This window comes from Rhipicephalus microplus, unplaced genomic scaffold, assembly GCF_043290135.1.
Source record: "Rhipicephalus microplus isolate Deutch F79 unplaced genomic scaffold, USDA_Rmic scaffold_23, whole genome shotgun sequence".
Taxonomy (NCBI): Eukaryota; Metazoa; Arthropoda; class Arachnida; order Ixodida; family Ixodidae; genus Rhipicephalus; species Rhipicephalus microplus.
Window position 1 is genome coordinate 8,384,049 of NW_027464596.1, and position 17,587 is coordinate 8,401,635.

Below are 17,587 nucleotides of genomic sequence, written 5' to 3' on the forward strand. Positions count from 1 at the left end.
GCTGTCAATACCGGAATATATATATATATATATATATATATATATATATATATATATATATATATATATATATATATATATATATATATATTATGACGACTCGGTTGTAGCGAGGTTTATTGGCCGTGAACTCGGGAACGAACAAGCGCAACGGACCCGACAAAGAAGCGCTCGTGCCAAGCAGATGATGATTGTCAGCCAGAACATATGATGATGATTGACTGCTGTTCAGATAAGGATGAAGCGCATAATAGATGCCTACACTGATTCCCCCCCCCCCCCGCCTGTGGAAGCGGCCAGCCTGGCCGCTGCGGGCGGGTAGTCAAGGTGACGAGGAACGTCGTGTGAAAAGCTTCATGCGGGAAACGTGTACAATTTCGGTGCTGCGGTAACGGCGGTCAGTTGGCACGACAAGAGGCGTCACACGATAGTTGACAGGTGAAGTCTGCTCTAAAACAACATATGGGCCGATGAATCGAGGCTGGAACTTGTCGCAGAGACCAGGTGTGCGAATTGGTGTCAATAGCAGCACCTCGTCACCCGGTCCGAATGATACCACACGATGAGAGGTGTCGTAGACGGCCTTCCTTGCTTGTTGCGTAGCTTCCGTGTTCATACGAGCGCGCTGGCGGCACTGGGCAAGGCGAGAAATATATTCTTCGCAAGAAGATGGTGATGTAAGGCCATTGCTGGTGAAGAAGGAAACATCGATAAAGAAAGTAGGCGAACGTCCGTAAACGAGATAAAATGGTGAGTAGCCTGTTGTGCGCTGAGCAGCGGTGTTGTAGGCGAAAGTGAGGAACGGTAGAAGTTTATCCCAGTTTCTGTGATCTGGTTGAATGTATACGGCGATCATGTCGGCAAGGGTTCGATGAAATCTCTCGGTCAGACCATTTGTTTGAGGATGGTAGCTAGACGCCATCTTGTGTGTGGTACCAGAAACGCGAAGAACTTCACCTAAAAGCTGTGATAAGAACACCTTTCCACGGTCACTCAGAAGTACACGAGGTGCACCATGACGTAGTATTATGGCCTGAAGGACGAAGTCAGCAACTTCCGATGCTGAACCAGTAGCTACTGAAGTTGTCTCGGCGTAGCGTGTCATATGGTCTACGGCGGTGACTATCCATCTATTTCCAGCACCAGTAACAGGAAGGGGTCCATAAAGATCGACACCGACGACCTCGAAAGGTGTTGTAGGGCACGTCATTGGCTGTAACTGACCAGCTGGGGGAGATGTCGGAAGTTTGCGAAGTTGGCATGGAGAGCAGGAACCCACGTACTTTGCTACGCTGGTAGAAATCCCAGGCCAATAAAAGCGGCTTCGAATGCGGTCGTAGGTGTTGTGAAAGCCTAGGTGGCCAGCAGTCAAATCGTCATGAAAGGCGTAAGTACATGATGTTGAAGAGCGCGTGGCAGAACAGGTACCCAGCGTGTGCCGTCAGGATGATATATGTGACGATACAGCACACCGTCCTGAAACTTGAAGTGCTCGAGTTGTCGACGAAGGCGTGCATTGGGTGGACGCGTAGCTCCGGAAAGGTGGTCTATAATGCGCCGACAATACGGGTCAGCCTGCTGGTGAGAACTGAAGGGTTTTTCATCGTCGATTGGCGGTTGGTACAGCGAGGCGAGCAAGGCAACAGAAGTGGGAGTCACGTCCGCACTGGTGTCGTTGGAGGTGGCAGCTGGAGTGTCGAACGACGCTGTAGGTAGTGTGCAACGAGAAAGAGCGTCGGCGTCTTGATGTTTTTTTGCCCGATTTATAAATAATGTCAAACTGATACTCCTGTAGGCGTAAAATCCAATGACCCAAGCGTCCGGACAAGTTCTTCATTGTAGAAAGCCAGCATAAGGCGTGGTGGTCCGTTACGATGGTGAATTGACGGCCGTACAGATAAGGACGGAACTTTTGTATGGACCAAACCACAGCGAGGCACTCCTGCTCAGTGATGGTATAGTTTTTTTTGGTAGAAGTTAGCACTCGGCTAGCATATGCGATGACCCTTTCCCGTCCAGAGTTATCGCGTTGGAGGAGAACAGCACCTATACCGCAGCCGCTGGCGTCGGTATGCAGGAGTGTTGGGGCGGTGTCATCAAAATGGCAGAGTACAGGTTCTGACGTCAAAGCTTTCTTCAATAGTTGAAACGCCGACTGACATTCCTCGGACCACACAAAGGGTGCATTAGATGCAAGTAGTTTGTGAAGTGGCGCAGCTATTGAAGCGAAATTTTGTATGAAGCGACGAAAATATGATGCGAGGCTAAGAAAACTTCGCAAATCCTTAAGTCTTGTGGGGCATGGAAATCGAAGGACGGCAGCGATCTTTTCAGGGTCAGGGCGAATACCGTCCTTGCTGACGACATGACCAAGAACCTTGATGGATTTGGTGGCGAAACGGCACTTCTTAGTGTTGAGCTGCAGACCCGCACCGGCGAGGCATGTTAGGACGTCATCCAAGCGGCTCAGGTGCTGAGAAAACGTTGATGAAAAGATGATAATGTCATCAAGGTAGCAGAGACACGTCTTCTATTTCAGACCACGCAGGACGGTGTCGATCATGCGTTCAAACGTCGCGGGCGCATTGCAGAGCCCGAAAGGCATCACGTTAAATTCGTATAGGCCATCGGGGGTTGCAAATGCCGTTTTTTCTTTGTCGTCATCGTGCATGGGAATTTGCCAATATCCCGAACGCAAATCAAGGCTTGAAAAGTATTCGGCGCCTTGCAGTGAATCAAGGGCGTCGTCGATGCGTGGCATGGGGTATACGTCTTTGCGTGTGATGTTGTTAAGTGCCCGGTAATCAACGCAAAAGCGCACGGAGCCATCTTTTTTCCGTACCAAAACAACAGGGGATGACCAAGGGCTAGTTGATGGACGAATTATTTCTCGTTGGAGCATGTCAGCGACGTTTTCCTCGATGATTTTTCGCTCAGCGAGAGACACGCGGTACGGGCGGCGATGTACAATAGATGTTCCCTCCGTCTGAATGCGATGCGCTGCAGTGGTAGTTCGGCCCAACGTTGAAGAGCAGGTGTCGAAAGAATCGGCGTGTTTCGTTAATAACGCAAGCAACTGCTGCGCCTGCATAGCCGTTAAGTCATCACTGATAAGAGCTGTGAAGGGAGAGGATGAGGCAGGCTTACTCATAGAACGGTCGTTGGTAGAGGCAGGGTTAAGTGGCATGACGCTGACAGGCTCAGCATCCACAACACAGGCTACTGCAGTGCCCTCTGGCAGGAGAACTTTCTCTGGCGTTTCATTCGTAGCAATGACGAGCACGGAGCCATGGTGAAAGCGTACGACACCTGATGCAAGGGCTATGCCTTTTGCGACGCAAGTCGACGAAGGGGACACCAAGACGTCACCGTGGTCGATGTCCTTAGAGATCAGGGTCACAATTCGTTCTTGGTGTGGTGGTAGTTCGAGATCTTCGCGAGCAAACAGGCGTAGAGGCTTGTAGACGCCTTCGTCGAACATGGAGTCCGTATTAGTTAGGTGCAGAATCCGTTCACCACAACATATAGCGGCTGAAGAAGAAGATAGGAAGTCCCACCCTAGAATTAGCTGGTGAGAGCACCGGGTAAGCACAGTGAACTCGATGTAATGCAAAATGTCATCAATAAACACACGAGCAGTACAAAGAGCAAAAGGGCGGATAGCGTTCCCCTGGGCTTCGACTAGATTGGGTCCATTATAAGGTGTCATTACTTTCTTCAGGCGTTTGCACAAATCATACCTAATCACAGAAACTGTAGCACCGGTGTCCACCAAAGCGTCCACGAGAACTCCTTCCACCGTAACAGAAACCATGTTGAACGGGCGTGCTGGAGGAATATGAGTCCTACTGTTACATGCAGTTTCTCCTCCGAAAACTGCATCATTTAGTTTTCCGACCGGTTATCAGTAGTAAACGAGGCTGGCCGAAGAGGAGAGGAGGAGCGACGGAAGGGCGAAGGTGATCGGCGTCGGCTTGAACGGTAAGTGTTCCGCGTCTCAGTCGACGCGGGCGGAGATGGAGACCGCTGCTGTCCAGATGAATAACGCCGAGCGTAAGAATCCCCTCTGGAAAAGTCCCGTTCGCGCATGTCGTACCCGCGACGCCCGTCCTGCTGGCGCTTGCGGCAGAAGCGCGATATATGGCCACGGTATCCACAGTAAAAGCACGTTGGGCGAGACGGGCGCCAAGGCGGGTAGTAGAGGTCGTTTGGCACACCGGGAGATAGCGCACTCAAGTGGACTGACGGAGGGTCGGATGGGATTGGCCGGAAGTGGACCGGTGGGGCAGCAGCAACCGGCGTGAATGATGGCAGCGGTGAAGTAGAGTTTACGTTGCGAGGAGGCGCGGCCGCAACTTGCGCGTACGTTGGAGGGCTAGACGGAGGTGGCTGGACGTAGGCTGGACCGGTGAATGATGTTAGTTCCTCCCTTACGATGTCACGGAGGGCCATGCTTGAAGGCTGTGTGACAGATGGAGATGGTTGTGAGATGCCCATTGATTGAAGTTCTTCTCGTATGATTTCCCGTATCATGTCACGCAGGTCCCGGTCTGCGGTACGGTGTTCACTATTGCCCGACTGAAGGCGAACAGAATCAAGTTCGTCGAGACGCTGACACGTAGAGACGACGTCCGTGACAGTAGAAGGATTCTGGGCAACAAGGGAATTGTAGGCAATGCTTCCGATGCCCTTCAGGATGTGGCGCAGTTTGTCCGACTCGGACATCGAAGAATTGACGCGCCGGCAAAGCGCAAGGACATCCTCGATATAAGATGTGTATGACTCGCCGGGATGTTGTTGGCGAGTATCTAGGGCCCTCCTCGCTAGAGCGGATCGAACGGCTGGTGTCCCGAATACTTGGCGAAGCTGCTGCTTGAAGGCAGGCCAGTCGGTGAGGTCGATCTCATGGTTCAAGAACCATGTCTTGGCAACGCCCGTAAGATAAAGCGAAACTCGGCGGAGCTTGTTAGAGTCGTCCCAGTGATTAGTTGCGCTTACCCGCTCGTAGTTATCGAGCCAGTCCTCCACATCTTCGCCGCGGAGACCAGCGAAGATCGGAGGGTCACGCTGGTGGTTTACGATGTAAAGAGGAGGGGCTTGCGGCGCAGTGACGGCTTGCGGCGCAGAGACGGGAGCCGAAAGGGCATCCACCCACTCAGTCTGAGACATTTTGGCGGACTGAGGGTCTAAGCGGCGGCCTGAACGGAGCTCCAGCGAGTAGGCGTTGTAAGTAGAGGTACTGGGAACGTGAATCCACCTCCACCACGTATGACGACTCGGTTGTAGCGAGGTTTATTGGCCGTGAACTCGGGAACGAACAAGCGCAACGGACCCGACAAAGAAGCGCTCGTGCCAAGCAGATGATGATTGTCAGCCAGAACATATGATGATGATTGACTGCTGTTCAGATGAGGATGAAGCGCATAATAGATGCCTACAATATATATATATATATATATATATATATATATATATATATATATATATATATATATATATATATATATATATATATATATATATATATATATATATATATATATATATATATATATATATATATATATATATTGTTACGCTGTGTTGGTGGCAGAAGACGAGAGCGAAGAAGTGAATGGCAGCTGTGGCTGAGTAAACAGTACTCCACTTCGAGTTCCTGCCTATCGTTTCCTCTCGTGACAGACTGGTGGAGGTGCTGGGTATCGATCCCAGTACCTCTCGCCCACAAGAAATTGCGGATTACTTGGAAGTTAGTCATCACGCTCCTGTTGCGCCGCGACGACAGTCACGGTCACCATCACCCCGTCCGTCCACATCAACGCACCGCGCCCGACCCGCCTTTGGGTCCCCTGGTGTCAGTGGCACAAGCCCACGCCAGGGAAACTGAAAACGGCGACCTCCGGAGGTGAGGCCGCTGTCACGCGAACCGACAAATACCCTCCACCGCTGCCTTACGACGTGCCGTTAAAGCCTGTTTGTGAAACCGCCAACAGAACGTCCGCTGCCATTACCGTTTCCGTCGACTGTTATCCGGTGACTGCACTTGTCGACACAAGAGCTGATTACTCGGTGATGAGTGCTTCATTGGCCACCCGTCTACACAAGGTGCTGACAACGTGGGACGGCCCTCAACTAATCACCGCTGGAGGACACCTCGTATCCCCTATAGGAAGGTGCACCGCCAGGCTTGAGATTTGTGCGTCGGCTTTTGTAGCATCATTCCTTGTACTGCCCAATTGTTCTCGGCCGGTCATTTTGGGCATGGATTTTCCGCAAGAGTATGGAGCGATAATCTGCGTGATTTGTTCGTCAGTTTTGTTAACTGTGTTTCTCCAGATTCCGACATCGAGAACGAACATCGTGGCGTGGCCTTACGCGTAGTCGATGATTTCGTCACGTTGCCACCTCGCAGTAGTATCTTCGTGCTTGTTGAGTGTCCACTAGAGCAGTCGATTACGAGCATCACCGAAAGTAACCTGACGTTATTGCTTGATCGGGAAGTGGCCATTTCTCGAAGTCTCGTTCAACTGCGAAATGGCCAGACTATGGTTTTATTTACGAACTTCGGTGGCGAACACAGGCATTTTGCGAAACGCACAACCATAGCTTACTTGGAGGCATTGGATGATTTGGACGCCTTCCCTTTGATTACGACGATCTCGACTGAGAACAGCTGCGAGACTGACGTGACTAGTCGCCTCAACGTCAATCGCCAGTTGGAAGAACCTAAGAAGGCAAGGCTACTCCGTCTCCTTTCATCCTTTAGTGACTGTTTTGCCACTACTTCAAAAGTCCGGCAGACTCTTCTAATGAAGCACAGAATTATCACTGAGCCCAACGTGCAACCCGTGCGCCAACATGCTTACCGCGTGTCGCAGAAGGAGCAAGATGCTATCCGTCATCAAGTGAAACAAATGGTCGACGACGACGTATTTCAACCATTGACTAGTCCTTGGGCGTCACCAGTTGTTCTGGTTAAAAAGAAAGAGGGTTCATTACGATTCTACGTCGACTACCGCAAACTGAACAAGATAACGAAAAAAGACGTATATCCTCTTCCTCGTATCGACGACTCCTTGGATCGCCTGCGACACGCCCGTTACTTCTCTTCCATGGATCTCCGTAGCGGATATTGCCAGATTGAAGTAGATGAACGGGACCGAGAAAAAACAGCATTTATTACACTGGACGGTCTCTATCAATATAAAGTTCTCCCTTTTGGCCTGTGCTCCGCTCCAGCCACGTTGCAACGAATAATGGACACAGTTTTATGTGGCTTGAAGTGGTACTCTTGTTTAGTGTATTTAGACGACGTAGTCGTTTTTTCTGCGACTTTTGAACAGCACATTGAGCGGCTTGAGGCGGTTCTTCTGGCTATTCGCACTGCTGGCCTCTCTCTGAAACCAGAAAAGTGTTATTTTGGATATGAGGAACGGAAATTCCTTGGCCACATTGTGAGCAGCAGTGGTGTTCGCCCCGATCCTGACAAGGCTATGGCAGTTGCTTTGTTCCCGATACCGAAAACAAAGCATGATGTACGCCGCTTTCTGGGACTTTGTGCTTATTACCGCCGTTTCGTGCCGAACTTTTCGAAAATCGCCGACCCTCTACAACAACTCGTCAAGGATGACGTCGCCTTCGTCTGGGGCCCCAAACAATCCAGCGCTTTCCGCGATCTTCAACAACGCCTACAAACGCCACCGGTCCTAGGTTACTTCGACACCGAAGCAGACACAAAAGTCCGCACTGACGCGAGCAACCTTGGCCTCGGAGCTATTCTCGTGCAATACCAAGATGGCGTGAAACGCGTCATCGCCTACGCTACCCGCACGTGGTAATCTGCGGAGAAGAACTACTCGACGACTGAAAAAGAATGTCTGGCGGTTGTATGGGCCATAACGAAATTCAGGCCCTACTTGTACGCACGCCCCTTCCGAATCGTCCGTGACCACCACTCTCTCTGTTGGCTAGCGAATCTGAAAGATCCTTCGGGCCGTCTCGCAAGATGGAGCCTTCGGTTACAAGAATTCGATATAACGATAGTTTACAAGTCTGATCCGAAACACACCAACGCTGACTGTCTTTCCCGCGCACCTGTCGAGGTCACTGAAGAAGACAATGATGAAGACTTCAGCTGCCTTGCTATTCTCGCATCATTAAACGTGGCTGAGCAGCAACGCGAAGACTTAGAATTACAACCACTGATCGAATACCTTGAGGGACGTCACCCACAACCCCCACGTCAGTTCGTGCGTGATTTGTCATCTTTCTGTCTACGCCAAGGCATCCTCTACAAGCGCAACTTTCATTCAACGAAAACTGTTCACCTCCTCGTCGTTCGTGCTGCTCTCCGCGATGATATTTTGCGTGATTGTCACGACGAGCCATCATCAGGACATCTTGGCTTCGCGCGTACTCTGGCGCGGATCAAAGACAAATACTACTGGCGGAAACTTACGAAAACTGTCCGGCAGTACGTCAAGACATGCACAGCCTGTCAGCGCCGCAAAACTCCAACGACGAAACCAGCCGGTCTGCTTCAGCCTTTGCGACCCCCTCACGCACCTTTTGAAAAGGTCGGGATGGATTTACTCGGCCCATTTCCGAAGTCTACGGCTGGTAACCGCTCGATTGTGGTTGCCACGGACTACTTGACCAGATACTGCGAAACACAAGCCGCCCAGTGAGCAACTGCTTCCGAGGTTGCTGACTTTTTCATCAAGAACATCGTTCTCCGCCACGGTGCTCCCTCTGTCGTCATCACAGATCGTGGTACTGCTTTTACGGCACAGTTGCTTCGACAGATCCTGTTGCTGAGTGGCACGACGCACTGAACAGCAACTGCGTACCACCCGCAGACGAACGGGTTAACCGAACGCCTTAACAAAACGATTGCAGATATGCTTTCGATGTATGCCACCAAGGATAATAAGAATTGGGATGAAATCCTCCCGTATATAACATTTGCCTACAATACGGCTTTGCAGGAAACCACCGGCTTTGCTCCTTTTAGTCTGGTTTACGGCCGCGACGTCACCTAAATGCTTGACACCATGCTGCAACCAACTCTGCCGGACACGATTACCCCGGACGCAGAAGTATTTGTTCAGCGTGCCGAAGACGCCTGGCAGCTGGCGCGCTCTCGCATTTTATCGCGGCAAAATCAAGATGCTCACCGATACAACACCCACCACAGAGCAGTAATATACAAACCCGGTGACCTAGTCTGGGTTTGGACTCCTATACGTCAACGGGGACGCTCAGAAAAATTGTTATGTCGATACTTCGGACCCTACCGAGTTCTTCATCGCCTCGGCGAAGTGAACTACGAAGTTGTCCCAGCAGACACGTCACACCGTTCTCGCAGACCACGCTCCTCGGATGTGGTTCACGTCTCCAGGATGAAGCCGTACTATTCGCGTTGACTGCAAGTCAAGAACTTTGTGATGTGACAATAGCCTTCAAGACAATTGTGCATTACTTTCTTGCTTCTTTATTTTTCATCTCGTCCTTTTTCTTTTCAAAGGACACAGACATTTCTGACTACCTTTCGTTGTTTTTCGGAGCCGTGGTATTCATGCGATGCTGCTTCTTCTTTTTTTTTCTTTGGGCAGAGGATAATGCCATGCTCTGTTGGTGGCAGAAGACGAGAGCGAAGAAGTGAATGGCAGCTGTGGCTGAGTAAACAGTCCTCCACTTCGAGTTCCTACCTATCGTTTCCTTTCGCAACATTATATATATATATATATATATATATATATATATATATATATATATATATATATATATATATATATATATATAGTACCGGAGCATAGTGGCGCCAGCTCTGTGCCAGCGTGAAAGATGACATTGACGTCCGTGTGTGGCTCGTGCTTGCCGCGTTCCTGCTTGTGCCAGCCTGTTGCGGCTAAAGCTTCTCGAATAATAACCTGTGTTTTTACGTCACCTTACTTGTTGAATTTGGTGGAGGTGCTGGGTAACGTTCTGGAGCTCCGCAGCCGTAAGCTACCATCTCATTCCGTGATGACCGAGCGCGTTGATCCCCCACAAGCCTCTTCCACGCTGCCGCCTGTCATGTGCCCTGGTGTACTTCGTCTCCGTGACCCACCAGTATACAATGGCACTGAAGATCATGATGTCGAGGACTGGCTGGCAGAGTACGAGCGTGCCAGTGCGATTAACATGTGGGATGACCCTGCGAAGCTGACTCATGTCATCTTCTACCTGACAGATTTGGCCAACCTGTGGTTCACCAACCACCAAGCCGACATCCCCACCTGGTCGTTTTTCAAAGAGGCCGTGACCTCGTTTTTCGGTCGTCCAGCCACGCGCAAGCTTCGCGCTGAACTGGGCCCGCGGGGACAATTTAAGCGAAATGGTGATAGCACCGCGAGCTACATTGAGTATGTGATCAACCTCTGTTGGTCAGTGGTTGCAAAGATGACGGAGGCTGACAGAATAAAGAATACATTGAAAGGCATTGATGACGACACTTTTCATATGCTTGTGGCCAAAGATCCACAGACCGTCACGGCCGTGATTCAGCTATGTCAGAGTTTCGATGAGCTGCGCAAGCAGCGAACGTCTACACGTCGCGCTAATACGCAAACAGCTGATATTTCGGCTTTGGAGTGCAAAAGCAGTGGCCTCTACTACAGAGTGTTAATGCCTCAAATTCAACAGTACATCCGGGAGGAAGTTGCTCGACAGCTCTCTCTTGTCGCCACCATCAAGGAGACCCTCACAGCACTGGACCACTCACTTCGCCGTGCTATTCAGACGCAGTTTTCCGAGGCTCTCCCTTCGCCCGCGCCCCCAATATGAGTTGCTGCACCACTGACTTATGCAGAAGCCGTCCGCTGATCTCCTACCCAACCGCCGCTCCTTTTATACAGTCCAGCCACCAACTACTACAGGTCACCAGTTTCGGTTTATCCTGTAAATTGGCCCTTTCCACCACCTCGAGCACCTGTAAACTCTTGGTGTCCTCTGGATAACCGGCCCGTCAGCTACAACTGCGGTATTCCAGGACATGTTGTGCGCTACTGCCGTCGCCGTGGATTCTATATTATTGATGTTCAGCATTCCGGCAACATACCTCGGCAATCAGAATCGCATGCGACACCTGATGCACACGACCCCCACTCACGTTGACCAGACTTCAGCCGACGTCGACCTCCTTCACCCCGTCTTCGGTCTCCTTCCCCCATGCTTCGCTGTTCCAACCACGCCCAGGAGGAAAACCAACAGTCGCAGTTCCTGAGGCAAGAGCTGCGACACCGACGAATTTTGCAAGGCCTCATCTTTCGCCCCCTAACAAGATTGCCGTGTTTGTGGACGGTTTCGTCACAACTGCTCTTGTCGACACAGGTGCCGCTATTTGTGTAACAAGTAAAGTGTTATGCCGCAAACTGAACAAAGTGACGACTCCATTGGTTGAAATTTCTTTACGCACAGCGAGTTCGCAACACGTCCAACCTTCTGCTACATGCACTGCTCGTGTGTGATTCAAGGAGTGCTTTACATCGTTGAATTTGTCGTCCTTCCGCATGCATCTCATGAAATCATCCTAGGATGGAACTTTCTCTCCGCTAATCATGCGGTTGTCCACTGCGTTCATGCTCAACTCTTTTTGTTTCCATTCAGCACGACATTCATAGTTCTCCCTCGCTCACCCAAAAAGGTGATCGTCGCCGCTGACATCGTCATCTCTGCTTTTTCGGTCGCCGCGGTATCTCTTTTGTGCAACTCCGTTCCCGATTCAACTGCCCTCTTTATGCCGTCCCAAGAATGCGCTCGTCGCCGGAACCTTGTCGTCCCGTTTGTTGTCATAACACTTACGGATGGCCCCAGCGCCATGTACGTGTGCGATCCGTTCCCTTGTCCCGCTATGTTGTTCCATGGCGATTGTATTGGGAGTCTTGACACTTATGATGACGTCTTTCCTTTTGATGCCCATTCTGATACGACACCGATGTCCGTGGATGCTGTCACAGCTGCCACCATGCCCTCACTACCTGACTAAGACGTTCTGTTGCACTGCGTTGACACCGGCCTTACGCAAGACCAGCACAATCCGCTCATTCAACTACTTGACCGTTTTCGCACCTCCTTCGACCATGGACAACCTCCCTTGGGACGCACGTCAGTTGTCGCTCACCATATCGACACCGGTCATCATAATTCACTTCGTCAGCGCCCCTATTACGTCACGCAGGCTGAGCTGACGTCATCACTCAACACGTCGATGAGATGCTGCAACATGGTGTTATTCAACACTCACACAGTCCCTGGGCTTCGACAGTGGTCCTCGTGCGAAAAAAGGATGGCTCCAGCAGGTTTTGCGTGGATTATCGTCGACTAAACAAGATCACACGCAATGATGTTTATCCCCTGCCACGCATTGATGACGCTTTGGATTGCCTTCAAGGTGCAGAGTTTTTCTCTTCACTAGATCTACGCTCTGGATATTGGCAAGTGCCAATGGCCAAACCAGACCAACCAGAAAAGGCGTTTGTGACCCCTGACGACTTATATGAATTTATTGCAATGCCCTTCCGTCTTTGCAATGCGCCTGCGACTTTTGAAAGGATGATGGACAGTGTCCTCAGGGGACAAATGGCACATCTGTCTTTGCTATTTAGACGACATAGTTGTATTCTCGGCGAATTTCGAAACTCACCTTTCCCGTCTGGAACAAGTTCTCCAGTGCCTTACAGCAGCCGGGTTGCAACTAAACTTCAAGAAATGTCGTATTGGTGCCTGAAAACTTGCGATTCTCGGCCACGTCGTTTCAAAAGAAGGAATATGGCCAGACCCTGCCAAACTGCGTGTCCTTGCCGAGTACCCCAAGCCGACTTCCCTAAAGGAGCTCCCTAGATTTATAGGCTTGTGTTCCTAATTTTGGCGTTTCATTCAAACTTTTGCCTCTATAATTGCCCCCCTGACTCAGCTTCTCTCCCGCAGCGCGGACCTCTCTGGCTGAAATTCCCACTGCGATGAAGCTTTCACGGCGCTGCGTTGGCTACTCACGTCTCCACCAGTTCTCTGCCACTTCGATCCCCATGCACCCACTGAAATTCACACGGATGCAAGCGGTGTCGGCCTCAGTGCTATTCTCGCTCAAAGCAAGCATGACTGCGACGAGTACGTTGTAGCCTATGCCAGTCGTACCCTAACAAAGGTAGACTCCAACTATCCCGTCACCCAAAAGGAGTGCTTGGCTATCATTTGGACTATAGGAAAACTTCGCACTTACATTTATAGGTGCCAGTTTGATGTTGTCACAGATCACCATGCCTTATGCTGGCTAGCGTCCATGAATGGTCATACTGGCCGCCTCGCTCATTGGGCTTTACGCCTTCAGGAATACGACATACGTGTTATTTATCACTCAGGACGCAGACATTCAGACGCCGATGCACTATCCCGTTCTCCACTGTCTCCTGACCTTGCCTGCTTACCAACTGCCATCTGCGATTCCTCATCGTTGAGCATCACCGACATGCCATCCGAGTAGCTCAAGAATCCCTGGATCAATTTTTTGCTCGACGTCCTCTCACAGTCCGTCAGAAACGACATAACGCTACTTCTCTCGTCAAGCAAGACACTTTGCTGTCTGTGAAGGCTTGTTGTATCGCCGCAATTACGTGACGGACGGCCGTAGGTGGCTCCTTGTCTTCCCTCGTCATTTGCGCTCGCATATCCGCGCTGCCTTTCACAATGACCCCCAGTGTGGCCATGCTGGTGTATTCAAGACTCACTCTCACCTTCGTCTAAGATACTACTGGCGCGGCATGTATCAGCACGTTCGCCAGTACGTTCGGTCATGCACCACGTGTGAACGACGCAAGACGCCTTCTTACAGCACTGCTGGCCCTTTGCAATCCTTAACCTGCCCAGCGAGACGATTTGACCGCGTAGGAATTGATATTTATGGTCCTCTATCCAACACTCTTCGAGGCAACCGGTGGATTATCGTCACCGTCGATCATTTCACACGCTACGCTGATACATCTGCGCTGCCTGCTACCACTGCGAAAGACGTTGCGTCCTTTCTTCTTCACCATCTCATTATGCGACACGGTGCACCTCGTGAATTACTGAATCACTGTGGACGCGTGTTTCTCTCGAACGCCGTCAACGAGCTGCTCAAGGAATGTCGCAGTGTCCATCAGAAAACCTCGGCATACCATCCTCAAACCAATGGCATGACAGAACGCTTTAATTGTATCCTCGAAGATATGCTTGCCATGTACGCCTCTGACGACCACACTAAATGGGACCAAGTGCTCTCTTTTGTCACGTACGCGTATAGCTCTGTGCCACAAACAAGCACTGGCTTTTCTCCTTTCTTCCTCCTGTACGGACGTGAGCCATCATGCTCCATGGACACCATTCTCTCTTACAAGCCTGATGTTTCCGAAACGACACCTGTTTCCGATGCAGCTGCTTATGCCGAAGAGTGTTGTCAACTCGCTCGCTCATTTACCGCACAAGACCGATGGCGCCAAAAAACTGACCACGATGCCTTTGCTTCTAGTGTCCACTATAACCCAGGAATGCTGGTTTGGCTCTGGGTCCCCTCTACCCCTCTCGGTCCTTCCCTGAAGCTTTCGCCGAAATACCATGGCCCCTACCGTGTGGTGCGACAAATGCGACAAACACCTCCTGTCAACTATGAAGTTGAGCCCATTGATCCGCCTTCTGACCAACGCTGCCGTGGGCATGAAACAGTACATGTATCACGCGTCAAACCGTGCTATGACCCCCTTGTCGTGTCATTTCCCTAGGTCGTCAGGTTGGCTCCTTTCTGCGCGGGGAGAATTGTACCGGAGCATAGTGGCACCAGCTCTGTGCCAGGGCGAAAAAAGTGGTGACGTCCGTGTGTGGCTCGTGCTTGCCGGGTTTCTGCCGGTACCAGTTTGTCGCAGCTAACGCTTCTCGAATAATAGCCTGTATTTTTACGTCACCTCACTCGTGTATATATATATCTATATATATAAGGGAAAGAAGTGTATACCTAAGGGCTCGTTTTTCCGTGTTTTAACACAATATAATGAGATATAACAGACAGTAATGCCAAGGAATGTACAGGGGAAGTTATTAGAACCAATGGAATGTAAATAAGAAGAAAGAAGAAAGAAAAGTGGATGAAGAAATTACCAACTGTGAGCAGGAATCGAACCTACGACCTTCGAATTACGCGTTCGATGCTCTAACCACTGAGCTATCACAGCGGCCCTCCCTCCATCCACTTTTTTGGGTTTATCTGTGAATTTAGAAGTAGGAGCGACAGTCAGCGCCATCTATAAGCCAAACAACGAGTGTGAAAACACTCTTATGCGCATGTTTGGCGTCACGTAGCACGTGAACTTATTATGAGCGGGCAGCTGATTAATTGTCCCTCTTATACAACCTAAACACACCAAGTCTGCCAGTACGAGACCCTCGTTCAATGAAATAAGGGAAAGAAGTGTATACCTAAGGGCTCGTTTTTCCGTGTTTTAACACAATAATAATGAGATATAACAGACAGTAATGCCAAGGAATGTACAGGGGAAGTTATTAGAACCAATGGAATGTAAATAAGAAGAAAGAAGAAAGAAAAGTGGATGGAAAAATTACCAACTGTGAGCAGGAATCGAACCTACGACCTTCGAATTACGCGTTCGATGCTCTAACCACTGAGCTATCACAGCGGTCCTCCCTCCATCCACTTTTTTGGGTTTATCTGTGAATTTAGAAGTAGGAGCGACAGTCAGCGCCATCTATAAGCCAAACAACGAGTGTGAAAACACTCTTATGCGCATGTTTGGCGTCACGTAGCACGTGAACTTATTATGAGCGGGCAGCTGATTAATTGTCCCTCTTATACAACCTAAACACACCAAGTCTGCCAGTACGAGACCCTCGTTCAATGAAATAAGGGAAAGAAGTGTATACCTAAGGGCTCGTTTTTCCGTGTTTTAACACAATATTAATGAGATATAACAGACAGTAATGCCAAGGAATGTACAGGGGAAGTTATGAGAACCAATGGAATGTAAATAAGAAGAAAGAAGAAAGAAAAGTGGATGAAAAAATTACCAACTGTGAGCAGGAACCGAACCTACGACCTTCGAATTACGCGTTCGATGCTCTAACCACTGAGCTATCACAGCGGCCCTCCCTCCATCCACTTTTTTGGGTTTATCTGTGAATTTAGAAGTAGGAGCGACAGTCAGCGCCATCTATAAGCCAAACAACGAGTGTGAAAACACTCTTATGCGCATGTTTGGCGTCACGTAGCACGTGAACTTATTATGAGCGGGCAGCTGATTAATTGTCCCTCTTATACAACCTAAACACACCAAGTCTGCCAGTACGAGACCCTCGTTCAATGAAATAAGGGAAAGAAGTGTATACCTAAGGGCTCGTTTTTCCGTGTTTTAACACAATAATAATGAGATATAACAGACAGTAATGCCAAGGAATGTACAGGGGAAGTTATTAGAACCAATGGAATGTAAATAAGAAGAAAGAAGAAAGAAAAGTGGATGAAAAAATTACCAACTGTGAGCAGGAATCGAACCTACGACCTTCGAATTACGCGTTCGATGCTCTAACCACTGAGCTATCACAGCGGTCCTCCCTCCATCCACTTTTTTGGGTTTATCTGTGAATTTAGAAGTAGGAGCGACAGTCAGCGCCATCTATAAGCCAAACAACGAGTGTGAAAACACTCTTATGCGCATGTTTGGCGTCACGTAGCACGTGAACTTATTATGAGCGGGCAGCTGATTAATTGTCCCTCTTATACAACCTAAACACACCAAGTCTGCCAGTACGAGACCCTCGTTCAATGAAATAAGGGAAAGAAGTGTATACCTAAGGGCTCGTTTTTCCGTGTTTTAACACAATATTAATGAGATATAACAGACAGTAATGCCAAGGAATGTACAGGGGAAGTTATGAGAACCAATGGAATGTAAATAAGAAGAAAGAAGAAATAAAAGTGGATGAAAAAATTACCAACTGTGAGCAGGAATCGAACCTACGACCTTCGAATTACGCGTTCGATGCTCTAACCACTGAGCTATCACAGCGGCCCTCCCTCCATCCACTTTTTTGGGTTTATCTGTGAATTTAGAAGTAGGAGCGACAGTCAGCGCCATCTATAAGCCAAACAACGAGTGTGAAAACACTCTTATGCGCATGTTTGGCGTCACGTAGCACGTGAGCTTATTATGAGCGGGCAGCTGATTAATTGTCCCTCTTATACAACCTAAACACACCAAGTCTGCCAGTACGAGACCCTCGTTCAATGAAATAAGGGAAAGAAGTGTATACCTAAGGGCTCGTTTTTCCGTGTTTTAACACAATATTAATGAGATATAACAGACAGTAATGCCAAGGAATGTACAGGGGAAGTTATTAGAACCAATGGAATGTAAATAAGAAGAAAGAAGAAAGAAAAGTGGATGAAAAAATTACCAACTGGGAGCAGGAATCGAACCTACGACCTTCGAATTACGCGTTCGATGCTCTAACCACTGAGCTATCACAGCGGCCCTCCCTCCATCCACTTTTTTGGGTTTATCTG

At 49.4% G+C, this 17,587-nt stretch overlaps 4 non-coding genes across 4 annotated transcripts; all 4 read right to left on the reverse strand.

The window, feature by feature from the left end:
• Positions 1-15,169: 15,169 nt before the first annotated feature.
• TRNAT-CGU (transfer RNA threonine (anticodon CGU)) lies at positions 15,170-15,242 on the reverse strand. Its single transcript has one exon. It is a non-coding gene; the product is annotated as a tRNA-Thr (tRNA).
• Positions 15,243-15,631: 389 nt separating this feature from the next.
• On the reverse strand, positions 15,632-15,704 carry TRNAT-CGU (transfer RNA threonine (anticodon CGU)). Its single transcript has one exon. It is a non-coding gene; the product is annotated as a tRNA-Thr (tRNA).
• An 851-nt stretch (positions 15,705-16,555) lies between these two features.
• Positions 16,556-16,628, reverse strand: TRNAT-CGU (transfer RNA threonine (anticodon CGU)). The gene has a single exon. It is a non-coding gene; the product is annotated as a tRNA-Thr (tRNA).
• Positions 16,629-17,017: 389 nt separating this feature from the next.
• On the reverse strand, positions 17,018-17,090 carry TRNAT-CGU (transfer RNA threonine (anticodon CGU)). Its single transcript has one exon. It is a non-coding gene; the product is annotated as a tRNA-Thr (tRNA).
• Positions 17,091-17,587: the final 497 nt, after the last annotated feature.